The 19,164-nt window shown below is 34.7% G+C and overlaps 1 protein-coding gene across 13 annotated transcripts in view; it reads right to left on the bottom strand.

Annotated features, from left to right (window-relative positions):
* The window catches only part of Pde4d (phosphodiesterase 4D), a 1,369,518-nt gene that overhangs the window by 237,393 nt on the left and 1,112,961 nt on the right, over positions 1-19,164 (bottom strand). The window lies entirely within an intron of this gene.

The following is a 19,164-nucleotide window of genomic DNA, read 5'->3' as shown; positions in this document are numbered from 1 at the left end:
AGCATTTACAATGAGAGCATGACCAGCAGTGAAGTCACACTCTCTAGTCACGTTATACATAAAAATGTCAAAGAATCTTGGCTGCTTTTCTTCTTTTTTTGGTGGTGGGGGGGTGAGGGAGTAAACTAGGCCACTGTGAAGTTTTTACAACATAAAATTCTTTGTTAACTTTGTTGACATTTGGCAAATGAGTTACCAATTGCTTCATGGAGCAAAATCTTTATTTCTGAAAAAATGCTCTAATTAGTCAGTGTCTTCTCGTCTAAAAAATAAACAATGGTCCAGCTTAAGGGAAAATGTGCCATGATTTGAGAGAAATATACTTTATTATGTGTGATATCTCCATATTTAGATAAAATGAATATTCATCTCTGTATATGAATTCTTCAGGAATAGATTATTGAGAAGCAAGTTAATGGGATGTAGTACTTGCTCTGGAAGCATCTTATTCAATTTCATTACCTTGGCCCCTCCACCTGCAAACACACAGTCTCTGCCTATAGCATACACATCACTCTCATAGCAGGATGTAGATGATGTGTGAAGAAAAACGTGTTCATTTCTTCGCTCATGATTTTATTCTTCTAAAAAAGACTTCTTAGCACTAAGTATAGTCTGTCGTATAAATTTCTGATAAAATAAAATTGTTGCACAGTATTCCTAAAGATTTAATTTTTATAGGTTCTCTTCTATCTTTCTTGCTGTGGTTTTAAGCAAATCTTATATTGATTACTGATGCTACTTTTTTTTTCATTTTCTAGAAAGACTAAATGAACTAAATTCATGTTATTTACAAAATCAGGTTTGGTTAATATATCTGAAAACACTTGGATTTTGAACATTATAAAAGACACTGAATTATTCTTCCTCTAGTTAGAAATCAGAAACCATCGATCACTGTGGAATAGTGTCTATTAATTAATGCTTACTGAATAAATTAGAAAGAACAAATCAACAAAGCAAATGAAATTTAGTTCTTTCCCATCCTTTAATAAGGAAAGGAAATTTAGCTAGAGGCAGAAATCAGAATAACCTGGTGTGTTTCGCATAAACGCTTATAGATTTTTGTCTTAAGTAAACAGAAAAGGCCAAACCAAGACACCTGATTGTCTGGTGAAGATGAGAGCAAACACAAAACATTTCACAGCTACCAGTGGGATGCCTGCAGAAAGTCACAATTTCCTCCTCAATCCCCAATGGAGAGAACTTGCAGAAGGATGTATGGGCAACAGGACTCCAAACTTGCGAGTCCCCTTCTGGCACACCAGCACCAGTCAGGTCTAGTTCACACCCTATCCTCTTTTTTCTCAAATCTGACATTCACCTAGATGTCTACCTAGTTTACTTTTTTGGCCTTTGAAGTAGATTGACTCCTCTAAAAAAATTTGAGGAAACACTATTTTAGAAGAAGAATTAAACAATGTCTGTTTCTGAAATGACACCTTGGCTCTTAAAGATAAGAAATCAGTCATTAAATATTTCCCTAACAACTAAAAATGACGTCAGTCTGAGCCAATGGCAACAAGAGAGGTTGTGCAGAGCCAAGCACCTCACAGTGCAGGGTGACTAAAAAAAGTACAGGCTAACAAGCTCCTGACCTGACCAACAGGAAAGGTACCAGAAAAACACACTTTTTCTTCTTCACATTAATGAGTCACATTTTCAACTGAAAAGTTAATCAGTGCATTTAGTGAAAATCCCCCAGATTCAAAATGGTGAATTCCTAGTCTCCTTCCATCTCAGATTCCCAGCCCTCCAGCTGTCTCTCTCCAAAGCCAGCAACTTTCGCCATCCTCCTGAGTAGAAGATGCTTAGAAGTGGAAGATACTTACGTGTGCTGAATCTTTGTATTTTTACACTAAAGGGAATATTGTACCTGAATTTCTTCTTTGAAAATTATACTTGGAGTAAATTAATGATACAGGCATTCAATAGTATAGCTTTCTGCTGTTAAAAAAAAAAGGGGGATGAGAATTTAGGGAATTTGGAAAACAGTTAAAAAGTTAAACATGGAAGTACCGGGAGAATCATCAATTCCACTATTAGGTAGACATCCAAAAGAGATGAAAATGCAACCTAATGCAAAGCAGCCACAAGTGAAACAGCCAAATGTTTATAAAACAAAATAAAAACAAACAAAATATGATATATTCATAGAATGCAGTATCACTTGGCTATAAAAAAGAATGAACCCCGGGCACAATGATGCTTGCCTATAATCCCAGCTACTTGGGTGGCTGAGGCTTTTGGACCTCCAGTTTGAGCCTGGGTTACATAGTGAGATCCTTTCTGAAAAAATAAAATAAAATAATAAAACTGCTTTAAAAAAATAATGAGATCTAATACATGCTACAACATAGATGAGTCTTGATGACATCATGCCAAATAAAAGACGGCAGTCACAAAAGACTACTTATTACATGAAACATACGGATTGGGCACATGTACAGATTAAAAACATAGATTAGTGAGTGGTTGCCTAGGGCGCAGGAGGGGCAAGTAAAGGCAGGGTGGATAAGAGGATGATAGCTACACAGTGAGGGACTTCTAGTTCCTAAAATTGATTGTAGTGATGTTGTACAACTGTAAATATGCTAAAAATCACTTTCTATGAGTGAATAGAATGACATACGACATATATCTCAATAAAGTGTTTGAAAAAAAACAAACCCAAGCATCTTCTCCATATAGCAACATATTGTCAGGAGAAAACAGCAAACTGCAGACCAGTGAGTATGCAGGTTATGCTTCCTTTTGCGAAGAAGAGTGAACGGAGTTCATACTCTCACTGTGTGTATTTACATGAACCCTAAGGGAAACACCGAGAAAGCTTATGAAAGGCGATGCCTGCACCTGAGCATCATCTTTTCAAACTGGAGCAACAGCAAACATCACGAGGCGGCAGCTTACACCAGCACAAGAGAGATCTTCCGCATAGACACACAGTGTCCCACTGCTGTTACACACAACTGTCCCACCATCCTACCTGATGGACACTCACGATTTTTCTAGCTTTCTGTTACAAAAACTGTTGCAGAACATTTTTGTACATATATATTTGCACCTAAACACATGCACACAAAGTAAAACTAAAACATTGTTAAAGACAGACAAAATAAGAAGTCTTAAAGTGATATAACCAAAGGACATCCCTTAAATTTGTTGACAACTGAGCAGCTGTAAAACCCCTGTAGGGCTTAATTACAATTGTTGAGCAAAATGCACTTTTTTGTTTTTTGAGAAAGACCCAATGGAAAGTGGGACGTTTCCATTCTCTACAGATTGAGCACCAAAGAAAGCACCACAATAAGTTCCTTTTAGAAAGAAATTTAGACAAAAACTAAATGGTTTATTCTATATAAGCTGTAGAACTTGGGAAAGAGAAGCCTCCTTTTAATAGATACGAATTTATTGGAATTCATTATTTGGTTTTCCAAATGCTGCACACATTTAAAATGACCTTTCAGCCTCCAAGTAGGAGTCTCAGAGTAAAAAGATGAAGAGAATCTGTTTCAATTAAGATAAACACCAAGTACCAAGACCCAATTATACTATTTGAATTCTCAGAAGGCAAAAGTATTGTGCAAAAAAAAAGGAAAGGAAAAGACAAGCAACCATGGAGAACATCAGGGGCCATGTAAACTTGATAAAATTTAGTCGTGTGATGTTTCAATGATGCAAGGAGATGTTACTAAGTGTTTATGGAACATTGCTATATTTGGACGTGTTCCTCTCCTTCCTGTCACTCTCTTTGGCTCATTTTGGAGTTATTTGTGAGAGATTCTATTTAGCTGCATTGTCATTTTTACTTAAATGAACATATCTGAGTAGAAAATATTTGTTATTTACTATGGTTAAGGAATGGTCAGTATTAACTAAGAAAATGTTATAGCTGATAGAATAATACAGTTTTTTATATATGTGTATATATATGTACACATGCATGCACACATATATAGATACAGATCTTTAGTGGATGCTATGATATTGAAAGAATTTCACAGTGAGATATATTTGATATTAAAATCTCAATTCAGTTATTTTTGTTATTGCTTCTTTGGTTATGAATTTTTTTGTTGTTTGATTCAGAAAATACATGAAAAGTGAAGGGTAAGCACAAGATGGTGATAGAGACAATGCTTGATGGTGGGTTTTAGGTCACATAGGCCCAAAGTGTGTTTCGTGTTTGAAGCTGATTGGATCCATTCAGAAACTATGTAAGAGTGGCCAGGACAAAGAACTCCACATAGGCTGTGGTCAGTCTTGCTAGTGAGATCAGTGCTTGCCTCTGACATGTATTATGTGTGGCTCCTACATTTACCCTACTCCAGTTTGGGGCATTGTCACTCATTCTGTCTTTTGCACCAGAGTTTTTACTCCAAGCACATCCTACTTTCAACTGAAGACCAGCACTGCATCTTTTGGAAAGAGTGCCCCAAACAGTTGGTATCATTTTTCTTTTCCTCGCACATATGTATCTATTAAACAATTTTTTTGGCAGTACTAAGATTTGAACTTGGGGCCTTGAACCACTTGAACCACACCTCCAGCCCTCACTAAGCAATTTTTGAAAATGAATTATGGCTAAATTTTGCCCATAGAGGTATTAGCATGCTGAAAGCCACCCACTTTTAGCAAGAGATAATTTAATAACAGGTTGTCTGGTAGATGCCTTTCTACCTAAAGTCAAGGTGAGATCTTATGCCTAATAAAAATACTCTTCCAATCTAGCAAGATGAGCTCTTGGCAGGTTCTACTTTGTATAAAATGGAGAGGTTTGCAGCAGTGTAGAATTCTCAATGGCTGTCTTGCACCTACATAATATCCCTTCTCTCTGACCAAGGTCTGTCAAGAATAAGAGGTAGGTATCCACAGAGACTGGGTCCGTAGACAGAAAAAACAGCCCAGCCAAAGACAACACCAATGACTGACAGTGGGAACACACCATTTCAGGATATCCAACTTTTGATCAGAATCTGTGCATGAGGGCCATATAAATACAAGTCACTAAATGAACATTCTTTCCCTTCTTTTTTAAAAGGATTAAAAATGGTGACTTTGCTTTCATCATTCCACTGGACAGTCAAGGTCTACATAACAGATGCGCTTTTTCTTCCAGAGTTACTGGCCTGATTCCTTTAATTCTCAGCTTTCCCGACCACCCCAGCTAAAGTGTGTTTCCAGAATACACAAACACACACACACCACATTGTTTAACTCAATGCCTACGTACTCTCACTACACTTAACCAGGACTTGAAGTTATTTCATGTTTTTAATTACTCAAGCTCAGTAAAGGAGGGAGACATCATTACAGAGCATACATATATATATATATATGGAGACTACCATAAACAAAGTTATAGGAAATTATCTTAAACAAAAGTGCTATTGTTGAACTATTTTGCATACAGAAAATATCTCTTATATTCTTAGAGCATCACTGTAGGCTACTATTAAAATAAAATTTGTATATTGAAGAACTGAACATAAAGTAACATGTTGCTAAATAATACACTATTTAGAAAATAATATATATATTTTTAAGAAGGACATGTCAAACAAGACATGTATAGTTTTGGCTAGAAGCCACACTGATTTTTTTCCATATTTTGTAAATTTAACCAAGTAATAAACATTAAACCAACATTCACATTTGGATTAATTTTCAAATTAAGAAATAATTACATTTTGCCTAGAGCTGCAATGGCATTCTGCTATCATTTCACTTGTGAAATATATACATTTATGTATATATCATGTACCATTTTGTAAATGGCTAAAATTCTTACAGTCTCAAATAGTAACTTGTGTCAAGACTAATATGGAGACAGAAACATAAACATGAAATGTTAATAGTAATTTCCTCTTCCTAATAATAAACTGACTAGCATTTACTTGCTTTGTATTACTTCAATGCTTTCTTACATGCTAGACATTGCTTTATCTCCCCTGAATTGTAGATGCACTTTCCCCACGCTATCTCATTTAATGTTCACAGAATCCACACAATTTTTCCCCGCTAAACCATTCCCTTTGTATTCAATTAAGACTGGTTTTTAGGATGAAAATTTTTTATGGATTTCAAATTTATAAGAAAATTTATAAGTTGGGATTTTTAAAAGGCAATTGAGTAAAAGGAGAATGGTTCAGAGTGATGGGCACCAAAGGAATTTGGTACTTTATTTTAATCATTTGGGAAGCCCAAATTTGTATGTGTAGTTATGAGTTCTTCATACTTCAGTTCTTATGAACAGCAATGAATAACAGAAGCAAACATATTCGGTGCTTCAAACAAATCATCCAGCTTACTGAAGTAAATTATCTAAAATTTTGTATGCAGGGAATTCAGACAATTTCTCACCATTAAGAGATGGCAAATGCAGAATTTAAAAGAATGAATCTGTGTTATACACAAAATTACTAACAATTTATGAAATTTAAGACAGTGAAATAACCAGCACAACAGAAACAGAAGAAACAAACTTTGAAAGCTAAGCTAATTACTTAGGAAGGAAGGAATAAGGGTATCAATTAAGAGAAGGATAAATTCAAGGTAGAAATTAATTTGAAATTCAGTCGAAATCTTAGGAACATAATGCATAATCAAAGTCTTACAGTTTTTCCTGCCCACAGCTGGCACTGCCCAGGCAGCAAGTACTAGATGGACTGGTTCTCAAGTCACTGGTTCAAAGCTGACCCTACAGCTGTGGCACTATCTCAGTGCAGAGAAACATCCAGAGGCATGACTGGGAATGGTGAAATAATGTGGTCCACTGTCAGAGTCTGATAATAATTTGATATCTTGTTGCCAAACAGGTTTCCACTGTTGCATGGAGTCCTTATGTGCAGCTGCAATCCTCAAGGGCAGGCTCTTTAACTGTACTATAGAGGGTATAAATATATTTTCTTCTGGTTTCCTGCATGGAATCTGGTCTTTGACAGTTCTTTCAAACTTTTCTGCTTGATGAAATGACCTCACTTTGATTAACACTATTATAGTCAGGGATTAAGCATGATAGAAGAGGGCTACAGTTTCACTCAACCATAGTAGTAATAGAATGAGTTTATTTTGTGAGCCATTAAACAGCTACTAGCAATTATTTGTGGAAAGAAAAAGTTTATCTTCCTTACTAGTGAAACAGAATCACAAACATTTTTCAAAATTTGATGAGGACATATAAAACTCGAGGTCTCCTGAAGATTATCTATAAAGACAGATTTTAACAAGTTAAATTAGGTCAAATATTAATTTTATGAGTTAATTTTGTTTCAGTTACTTCTCTCCAGATATTTTTTCTGATATGCCTTACTCTTTCTTGTCTTCTTTCTATACACATATTAAAATGCCCTAGTTTATATATTATATGTCTGAAAAGTTAAAATATAAATCTACCTAAAAAGACATCTGTTGATTTAAAAATTTGTTTAAATAAAATAATTTTAAATATTTAACTTGGTTAACTTCTTAGGAAGTGATTGTAGAAACAATTTATTTAGAATGAAAATATTTCTTAATAAAATGCCATAGATTTCCAGACCCAAGAAGGAAAAAAAAAAGAAAAGAAAAGAAAGAATCTCCCTAGCCCAGAGAAAATTTTTCGGTCTGAAAAAATTAGATTTTCCAGATTTATTTTATATTATCCAAATTCAAGTAGTAAAGTTTTTAAATTATCCTATGCATTGTTGGATTTTTGAAAGTAACTAAAACACTTTTTAACTCTAAATATAAATATACTACCACAGTAGTAAGTAAAACTAGAAATCCTGGAGCTCATAGGAATATCTTAACTAGTCACTAAACTGTAAATTTTATAAAGGTGAGGACTACATTTTTCATCCTTGTCTCTGCAACAGCTTGTCTGGGGGGTAGAAGGAGCTTGAACAATCATTCTGAAATGAAGTAATGAAAACTGTACCTTTACTTTTGCAACTAATAAACTCATAGAAATGAAATTCTTCTTTAAGTGCAATATTTTTTAAGTTACAGAATCACCCTATAGGGTCAAGTGGCTAGAAAATGTGTACAATATTAAAACAAATCACTATCTCTATTGTTAAGGATTAAGCCTTAATTTTTTTAGCATTGCAAAATATTTAAGTCTAGAAGTGTAAGAAAGCTGAAAGCTGACTTCATAATGGGGAAAGTTCACAACACAAATAGGAATGCTAACCCTAGATTGCTCCCTGACTCTGAAGGCAGAGGTCAACTTCCTTTGTTAGGGTTCTAAGATAAGCTTCCCTTTTGTTGGTCCCTGGCATCAGAGTTATGGAATCTGCCTGGATGTGAGAACTGGATTTGGATTTTATCATAATGAAGATAACAAAGTTAGCCTGTGAGTCTGAAGTGGTGGTCTTAGTACTCACCACCAACAGGTTTCTCATCTTTACCCATTGTAGTTACCAATGGATAAAGTGATCCAAGTGCAAACCTTGCTATGCTCTCTGTATGTACCACTGATTACTAGTGGATGGTACTGAAAAGCCTCAATAAGCAAGAGAACATTTTGAGGAAAACTGGGAAATACAGATTCCAGAATGGGAAATACACAAGGGAATGGAGAGTATCCAGAGATGTAAACTGAGGACAAAATTCTCAGTGTAAATGAAGGGTGATAGAAAGACAAAGGAAATAAGCAGAAATCATCCTAAATACTTCACAACTCTCTGCCATAAACAAAATTCTGTCTCCACAACTCCCTTGGTATAGTCTCTAAGAAAATGGCATCTGGGCAGGAAAAAATAATAAAAATTAAAAAAAATTGTGATATTACTTATGATCATGCAATCCACTATTCTAGTCTCTGTACAATTGAGCAGATGTTGACTGCTCACCATGGAGCAGGCATTATGCTAGAACGGGGGTGCATCCCTGTACAAAGATGAATAAACCCAGTTTTTTCTATAAGATGCTCACAGGAGAGTCAGGTAAGATAGTGATAAGACAGAAAAATGTACAAGTTTACATGAGAGCACAGAGAAGAGAGTTTTAATTCTGAATGGGGACGTCTAGGAATGCTCTTTTCTCTTTGAGCCAATGCAGCCCTCAGTAAATTATGTCCATATAGCTCCTACAAATTATGAGAAGTTGCCTGTAGATGACAAAGATTTGCCATCTTGGTTTTAAGCAGTAGGGATGTCTATTTCTTTATCATTTATATGATAAAGACCTTATAATAATAGAGGAACTTTACATGCATTTCTAAGGAGGGGTAGAATTTCATACTATGTATGCAAAATTATTTTCTCAACTATTATAATACCTTCATAAAGGCATGTTTGCTATAGCAAGTTTGCTTCTTTGTGTCTTTTATTTTAACCTAGTAATACTTAATTCATACATAATTAGACTTCATTTTAACAAGAGGACTCAGATAAATAACTGGTACTACTTTTTTTCCAATCAAAGTTCAGGGAATTGTTCCCTGAACATTTTTCCCTGGAAGTAGTTAACTCCACCCTCATTTATAACTCTTCACCCAATGTACAGTTGTTAATTATGACAAAGTAATGATTTTTTTGTAAATATTCATAATAAAATAAGCAGGTAACATAGGCTGTGGAAGGTTAATTGCCTGCTCTCACTCCATTGCATTCTTGACATTTGCAGCCTCTGTGGCTGAACAGCTCACCCTGAAATGACACTCCAGGTGTCAGGAACAGACTTCTGCCAATCTCATATTTTGCTCCTTTTCTAAAGAAATGAAGAAACAGACTTAAGCCCTTTCTGCTCAGCTAGAATGGAAGCATAAAGAGGAAACTTGCCCAGTCTGTGGTCTGATGAAGATGAAGACTCAACTATGGACCTGTGAATAATGATCTGTGAATGTTCTATAAACTATGCATCTGTGAGTAACCATCTGTGAATAACGATCTATAAATAATGGATCTATAAATAATGATCTGTGAATTACACAACCAAGAACACATTTTAGAGACTTGGAGAAGTAAGGAAGGCCTGGCAGTGTCATTACTGTAAGTGTGAACCATCAGGCCGCCCCAGATAGGAAAATGACAAAGAGAAAGGTCTTATGGATCCATCTAGGGACAATGTCCAGTCATCAAGCCATTTCTGTCAGATTAAACTTTTGCCTACATCTGCTTCCCTAGAGGATTCGGACTGATTTTTAGATAACCAAATTGGGAGGGTTTTTGCTTCTAGTTGATGACTTATTATTCTGACACCTTTGCTTCATTGACTCATCCACACAAAAGTATGTCTTCTTTGAGTCTAGTATTAAATGTGATTTATGCGGTGTATCTAACACTACAGAAATGCTTCATTCTGAGGTATGCCTGAGAAGACGACCTTATAGAAAAGAAGCCCAATGGACTACATCAACTTGTACACTTATAGCTCTTGATTAATTAAAAAGTCACACCAATATATAAACTTGGAAAATTCATAATATAACACTTTCTGGGCACTCACAAGAAGCCAGCCACTTATGTTAAATGCTTTAGACCTATTAACTCATTTAGCATCAAACAAACAGCTACATCATTGCTGAAGGTAACAGCTTATAATTTTAAATAATATGTGAATACATGAGCTTCTCTTATTTGCCACACAACTTGGGTTAAGTCACTACCAGGCTTTGTTTCCTCATCTGTAAAATGAAGACTAAGAGTGATGGATGGGGAACAAAGGTGGCAGACTTGTTCAAAGTACACTGTACACATCTATGGAATTATTGCAATGAAACCCCATTGTACTGGTAATGTATGCTAATAAAAAATAGTAAATAAAAAAACTTAATGGAAAAATAAAAAACACAGAATGATGGATACCTTATACTATTTACCATGAGGAGGAGTTGAGGTAGGGAGACTAGGAAGTTATTCTCTGTAGTCTTATCCATTTAAAAGTTTATGGTTCTACAAACTGGTCCAATGCCAGAGAGGAAGAAACAGTGCAATTTATAGTGTGACTAGAGGGACAGGGTCAATAAGCTGTGAGTCAGAAACTAGCTAAATCTCTAAAGGGATGGAGCTGTGTCAAAGTCCATGTTCTATTTCTTGACACATCTCTAGGGTTCGTGGTTGAAGGTTTGAATGCAAAACTTGGGAGAGAAAGCTGACAAATACCAAGGTAAGTGTGTTCCTAGATCCACAGGTTAAGGAGAAACTTGAACTACCTAGGACAGGAAGGGAAGTCGTAAGTAGTATCATAGCTAGACATAGTGGCTATCATCCCAGCATTAGGGAGGCTAAGGTGGGAGGATTGTGAGTTCAAGCCCAGCCTGGGCCAGAATCTAGTAAGAGTCTGTCTGGAAAAAAAAAAAAAAAGTAGTAGCCTGCTAACTACTTTTTGTAATTGTAATGGCATGAGTCAGAAAGAACCACATAGTATCTGAATTGCCAAATTGCCAAAGCAATTCAGATAGTGCAGAAATGCAAAGAAACCAAAAGCAACAATACAGCAACAAAGTGGAATATAGCATTGGACAGACCCGGGGTTTTCTGCAGCAGTATGCTTTTATAAGCTGCATGGCTTCAGTTCTGCATGATACAGTTGCTTTGTGGATAAAATGAGCTCAGTTGTTAGAGCATCAAGTTCAATGCCTGACAAGAAGCAGATGCTTCACACATTTGTAGGGCTCATCATTACTAAGGTCACTATTTCAATTACTACAGTAGGTTTAGGAAGTGCTGCCCCGAGCTGGCTAGTGATCTGGCTACCAATCAGTTAGTTGCCTGTGTTCTTTGACAAAGTTGCAGTTTCAGAGAAACATCACAGGCAGAGAGACTTATAACATGCTAGAGTGCCATTAGGTATAAGCGGACGTATTTTGCAGTGGCTTAGCCCAACTAAAATGGTATTTAAGTTAAATAAATTCCTTGACACAAAGAAAATTTGTGCCACATTGCAACGGAATGACATCACAGAAGTTAGGAATTATAATCATCTGGGTTTTACATATATATGAATTTTTCATAAATTTAAAAAGAGCTGAATTTCTCATCTTGATATATTTTAAACAGGTAGGAGAGTTAGGTACAATGGGGTCACTCTTCTCTAAGCAGTCGGAACACAATTACATATCGAAACTATGTTTAATGAAACATTTCTTTTAACAAATCACAGTGGTACCATTTACTTTACAATTTAAAGTGAATATTTTGCAACGTGAAATGCAAAAGGTCAAGAATATTGACAAGCAGTTTTCAAAAGTCATAAAGAATCTATTTATCTGATTCACTATTTTTGTATCTGCTGATAACTAGAGGGAAATGGGTTAAAATTTAGCAAGGGAGGTTAGTATTAGTTACAAACAAAACTTCCTAGTCATGTGGGCTCAGAACATCAGCCTGGTTTTTTTGTTTTGTTTTTCATAAGAAAGTTTTGGAAGCTCTGATCTCTGGTCACAGTCTCCAACTAGCTTCTAGTTTCCTAATTTTCTAATTTCCTGTTCCTCTGTCATGTCAGGTGAAGTAGAGAAAGGAGAGAACTTACAGTTTATACCCTTCACCTCTGCCAGAAGATCCTACAGCAGAGGTGAAGAGGAAACCGTCTTCCAATTCAAGTACATTAAAGGCAGCTTTTGCCATCGAACTAGCAGTGTGATTCAACAGGGTAAGTAAGGGCTAGATGGTAGCTGTCTGGCTAAAAATGGGCTTGAGTGCTTATACTGGTCTCTTTCTACAATCTTCCTCCTTTCCTGGTCTTTCTCTGGCCATACTTGTCCAGCTCTTTCCTAGAAATCTCTCCACTGTATATTTCTAACATTTTACTCAGAAGAGCAGTTTTGCCTTCTGCTAGCTTCTCCCATTCACATCCTCATCTATAACCCAGGATGCACCTAGGAGAGCCAACTTCCTTAGGTTAGGAGACTGAATAATAAATATTTTGAATTTATGCTTCTGTTACCCAAAGAAACTGTATCCACAGGCTCTGGGATTCTCCCTACTTTCCATTCTTTTGAAGCACTTCCTAATTTAGGTCAAACTTGACCACAGAGCTAGGCAACTTGAGAGCAGAGACATATCTCAGGCATCACTTCCATTAGTTATGTCTACACAGTTACATTGAACAGTAACTTACCCAAGCACCCTGTCTTTGTGCTCTTGTGGCACCCCAACCCTTCCTCCAGGCCCTTATTCTTTGAGAAATATGCTGCTTTGGGTTGAAGTATACCTTACTTCTCTTCCTCATTTTCTAATACAATTTTAGCCCCTATATTATCTCTTAAGAAGGTGGATCATGTCTGGAAGGGCTCCTTCCAGAAATGAAAATCTCTGTTGGCTTTTTGTGGATTGTAAGGTTTGAGGAAAAGTGTTACGTTAGGCATGTTTCCTAAGACCTTTTTTCTTTTTCATCAGTGACATAACAGAAAAAGAGAATCCCACTTGAAATGCCTAAACTGAACAAGCACTTTCTTCTGGAGAATTCAATACCAATTTGGTATTTCACCAGTCACCTTGATGAATTTCTGAATTGTCAGTTATGCATACATTTAGTGAGTAATGATATTCTCTTTCCAGACAAGTCTAAAATAAATTTGAAAACAATGAAATGCTAAATAAAATACATCTCAAGTATTATAGTCGTAAGCCTTCTAGGATTTCTCAGAAGTGAAAAATATCCCATAGCTGCAACTTTGGAAGGCAGAGACATTGGAACTATTGGTATTGAACTTTTTCAAGAGGTTCAATTACCTGTCAGTTAATCCCTGTTCATATAGGAATACAGAAAACACAAAAATGACTTTTCAGGGGTAAGACAGCACTACAGACTATAAGTAATTAGTAGAACTATAAACACATAAATAAATAAACTATATAAACTTTAAAAACTAAATTAGTAGAAAAATAAATAATTTTTAGCAGTTATTAGCTTAGCAGTTTTCAAACAATATACCTTGGAGGACTAAAGGTTTTTACTCTTTATTGTATTTATTTATTTTTGTAGAACTGTGGATTGAAGTCAAGGCCTTGCACATGTTAGCCAATGGGAACCCAGAGTTCTTTAGAGGCATCACAGGCATTGGATTTACAATGGGGACAAAGGTACAAATTTAGTGACTGCTTTATTGTTTTATGTATGCTTAATATATTTGTACTTTTGTGTTTCATGCATATTTGTTTTTAAATTATTTATATCTATACATCAAATACACATTAATTTTACTTTCAGATATACACACATATTTATATTGAACTCCGAGTCACATTTCATTGGTAAAAAGTGTTCCATTGAAAAAGAAATGCTTGAAATTCACTGGCCTGGCTTACCATTTTTATTTTATAAGTGATTTGACTTTAGAGAAAATAGGTGACTTCTCCAGGGACAGTGCATGTTAGTATAATGGACACAAGGATTTTTTTTTTTTATAGGGAATCTTACAACTTATGATTTTAAAGAGTAAATGTATCTGTGTTTCCTTAGGTATGTTTTAAATAATACAACATCTTAGTCACTTGAAGAACCTGTGTATCTCTAGTTCTACTGCACAACAGATGTGGCACTCACATAACTAGTGGATCAAAGAAGTATGCTGCATGATTAAAACTCCAAGCCAGCCTTAAAAGTAGTCACTTATCTATACAAAGTCACAATATACATTGGAAAGATACTAGGTATGCAAATTCCCTTTGTCTTCCTATTTGCAAAAGCTTATAAGGTAAAAGATATAAGAAGGGAGATTTAGTACCTTTTTCAAAGTTGAGAAAACAATATGAAACAAAGTCCAAGACATAGTACTTGTTTCTTTCCTAAAACCTGCTAACATCTTTGGAAAGATGATCTGTTCTAAACTGGGAGACAATGACATTTTGCTCTGTGTTCTCTTTTGTAGGACACAGACTTTACATGCTAGCAGTGGAGAATATAATGGTCTAAAGAACACAGCTACAAAAGTCTTTCAAACAAATATTTCCCAACACCTATCATCAGCCCTATGTTTCATTAAGTTATCATCCCTCTAAAAAGACAACTTCCATATACTGTGGTGCACTTATATGTACTCACAAGATGAACAATTTCACAGTCGTTACAAATAATAATTACATAGACAGTAGAGAGTGAAAAGAGCAGTAGTGAATGGACTTGGGTTCTATCCCCAGTCTTTCCTCCCAGGTACTAGTTACATCGCCTTGCCTGAGTTGTTTCATCTCAAGGACTCATTCTTTCTTCTGTTAAGTTTGGATCCACAACGCCCTCAACGAACAAAATAATGTTTGTACATGGAATTGTCTCAGAGTCCTCTCTTATAAAAGACACTCCATAAAATGAAATCCAGAAGTATTATCAGTAGAAAAAAAAAACCAGTGATATGTTAAATGAACAGGCAGAGTATATAGAAACAGTAGCTACGATATTTAAGATATATAAGTTAAGTTGAAAATGAGAATATTTGATTAGGATGAGATAATGGACTTCTGAGCCAATGTATTTTTAAGTCAATGATACTACATCTTTTTTATTCTCGATTATAAAATTAGTCATGTAAGCACAAGAAAATGCTTTCCATTGTGGTCTCAAGGCCAGAGTAAGAATGTTCTGCCAGTCTGGATTTTTACAACCTTAGGACAATGAGCTAATTAAAAAAAAAAAGGGACAATCATTTATTGACCTGAGCTGCAATTCAATTCAGAAAATTATATTTGTCTAGTATTGCAATCCTGCTTACTCACCATATTTTGATATTTTGGTTCTGAGCAAATTGTTCTTTAATGGATATATTGACATCTACACATATAAATGAGCTTGCTTAAATGCACACATTAATTATATTTTTAATAATTTAAACCTTCATGTAGAATATTTTCTTGATGAAACACACACAACATAGAATTACAGTGAAAAGTGAGAGAAAGTCTCCTCTATCTCCTACCATGTTTACTCCTATAAGGTGACCACGAGCAAAAGTTGGAATAGAGCTTTTCACAACTTTTTCTATGTCTATCAACTTAAATACAATTTGTGTATTAAATACTCAATTTTAAATTTTGCCCTCAAGAAGTCATATTTGTGAGAGTAGCATCTCTTTTCACTAGATTACATAATAAATGTAGTAAGTATGATGAGTGAATCCTAAATACTAAATATTCTAACAGCAACAAAGTCAGTTTTATTTATGAAAGTTCTCTTTATATTTCAAGCTAATGATTTTTTACTTATATTAAACTAAATCACATGTGTGAATTATATTAATGAAAAGATTATCTGGGATAAGTTTGTAAATGGAAAATGCTGTTATACAAGTAGCATTCTACTTATATATGCTTTATATTTTTATTTAAATAGTTTAGATTACATTTTATTATATTATATGTTATACTGTGTGTTACATTTCAAGTTATATATATTATATAAATATATAAAATGGTATAAAGACATCAAGGAATAAAATCATATTGTAATATATAATAGCTAACAAAATCAGAAATTTAAGACGTGTAAAAGTCAACTTATGGAAATATAATGTCATTTTTTATACATAATTTGAAGGTAGAATATTATTACTGAAGTAACAGAAATAGAAAAGCAAACAGTGCCCCATCAATGAATTTGCTAATTTTATTAAACTTATGAGCCTAAGAAAATATACTTTTTCTTTAAACTAATGTTTACAAATTTTTTAAACAAATGCTTAAGAATAAATACCATAATCACTTTCTGCAGAACCTGGCATATAGTAGGTTCTCAGCAAATCACTACTGAATAAAAATGCTAGTGACTTCTTTTATATTCTTATTATATAAACTCAAAATCTTTGACACATAAGAAAAAACACTAATTTCAAGATTGTTTTTATTTCTTTTCTTAAAATTCATAAAATTTTAATTACAAGTAAGGCTGACCTTTTTCGCAAGTGAAATAAGATGAAAAATATAAAACATCATTATTAATTTGCTATGAAATCCCTTTTAAACTGTGACTCTGCCATTGGGACTAAATTAAGGATGTAAAGAACCAGTCAGTGTGGATGGCTAGTTATGGTTGTTGTGGGGGAAGGGAAAGGGGAACCAGATAAGATAAGGCAGAGGAGAAGTATTCAAAGCACTGGATTCTTGCTTAAGACACTTAAGAGAATTCCAAAGGTAGTGTTTGGCTTGGGGGCATCCTAGGGGAAAGTAGGCAGATTTGGAGAAAGTGGGAGAATGGAAAAGAAAATAGAGCACAGATTCACAAAACCAGAATTAAGGTGGTAAAGCCAGAAGTTGGGCTGCCATGATCAAAGTATTCTGATCAGAATGAGAAACAAATCTGATAAAGGGATAAATGGTACATCAGCAGGTCTCATTCATGAGAAGCCAACTGTGAAAGAGGACTAAGTAGGCTTCAAGTTTGAAAAGTAATGGGGGCGGGATGGGGGTGGCTGAGAAATTAGAATAGGAACTGTAGTTGGAAGACATTGGTCAGCTGAGTTCTCTGAGGCCTGTTGGTTCTGAGTGCAGAGGAACAGGGAAAACACTTGTTTTTCTTCCCCAGTAATGGAGCAAATATATATGTGTGCTCATCTGTGTATACACACAAGTATATATTTTGTCTGTATACCTAATATATATTGATTTTAACATGTATAAATAAAAATACATATAACATGTTTGTAGTTTTTGAATGATAAAAAAAGAACAGTAAGATGACAGAACTGTAATTACAGCCCATGACAACCTCAGGTCAAATGATTGGAAAGCCACAGTGATACACCCAAGCAATTACATTACTAAGTCAGATGTTAGATTAACTGGACAGGTTTCTGTCTTGTACAGTTATATCTGGGACTCATTAGCATACAGGGAGGCATTTATTTCTTATGCAAAATCATTTTGATCCAATACTATATAGACTACCTAAAGTTAAATGGAACAATAGGCACATTAACAAATCAATATTTTTGTATGCATTTTGAATTGTGGCCGTACTTTTTTATGAGGCTATCTGACGCATTTTATAATAAATAAATAATAAAATAGAGTAGTTGTGACTAAATTAGACTAGGACAATTGCTGCAGAGCAAAGGATGTCAGTATTACTAGTCTCTTGATTATTGCCAATTGAGCCTTGAATTTGAAAATAAGTCTTCTGGCAATTTAGGCAGTAAGGGAAATAGATGGATAAGGACTTTTGTTAAAGTATCAGCTCTTCTTTTCACATAGATAAAAATATAAATCACAAATAAGATTCACTTATTTTATGAATTCTGATTGCCTACGTCAGAGATTTAGATTAGCTACAATAATTCACAAATGATTCTACGTATTTTCTATATTTCCCAGTATTTATTGTTTGGCAAAAAAAACAAAAAAAGGACCTTCCAAATATATTTGCAGATGCAAATGTTTCTTTCAAAAACTCAGTTTTTGTGTCTATTCTTTTACAAAGAATGGTATTCTAACAGGAAAAAATCTTCATCTAGAATTTACTAAAACTCACAGAAATACTACTGAAGGATACAGTCTTGCTTTTAGTCCACTATAAAGAACTAGTATAATAACAGCAAACAATTACCCACACACCTATATATGGGCTGGATTTCTTATGCAAATAATTTGAGTGTTTAGATGTGTGTTTTCCTGCTGACACAATGCAAAATAGATTTTCTTGCCGGCTTCCATCCAATTTCCACCACCAGCCTCAATCATTGCTTTTTATTGCCCCGGTTCAAAAATTATCATTTCCATTTCAAAGAGGAGAGCCTAACTGTTTATTTACAATCACTAAGACAAACAATCAATAAGATTTTTCTGTGAGATAGCCATGCAGTATTCTAGAAGCAGTTATTCTAGACTCAAGAGTTAACTTTATTGGAGTTTTACTGAAAGATCATATGCCTATGAGCACATCATAACAGCACTGAGGAAACAGCCGCATAAGTATCAGAATAAATTGAAATGAATTTACATTTTATTAGAGAAAAATGTTAAAATTATCAAAAATATAATTAGTAGGGAACATCTGTAACAAAATAAAACATAAGAAATGACTGATTGATAGGCAACTTGATAGGGATTCAGCCTCGTAATTTTATATTCAAGCTGTTTTCATGTACATCAGTAAAGACATCTAACATTATTAATTCCTAACACATTTGTGCTAACAGCCAAGATATTATGCTACAGCCAAGGACGAAGTCTGTCAACTTTCTAGCTTATTTGCAGTAAGCAAAAAACATGAGAAAGCAAGCGACCAAACCAGACAGTGAGAAATGGCAAGTCT

This window comes from Castor canadensis, chromosome 6 (assembly GCF_047511655.1).
Source record: "Castor canadensis chromosome 6, mCasCan1.hap1v2, whole genome shotgun sequence".
In the NCBI taxonomy this organism is placed as follows: domain Eukaryota; kingdom Metazoa; phylum Chordata; class Mammalia; order Rodentia; family Castoridae; genus Castor; species Castor canadensis.
The sequence above is the reverse complement of the archived record's forward strand: the minus strand, read 5'-3'. Positions and strand labels throughout refer to the sequence as shown.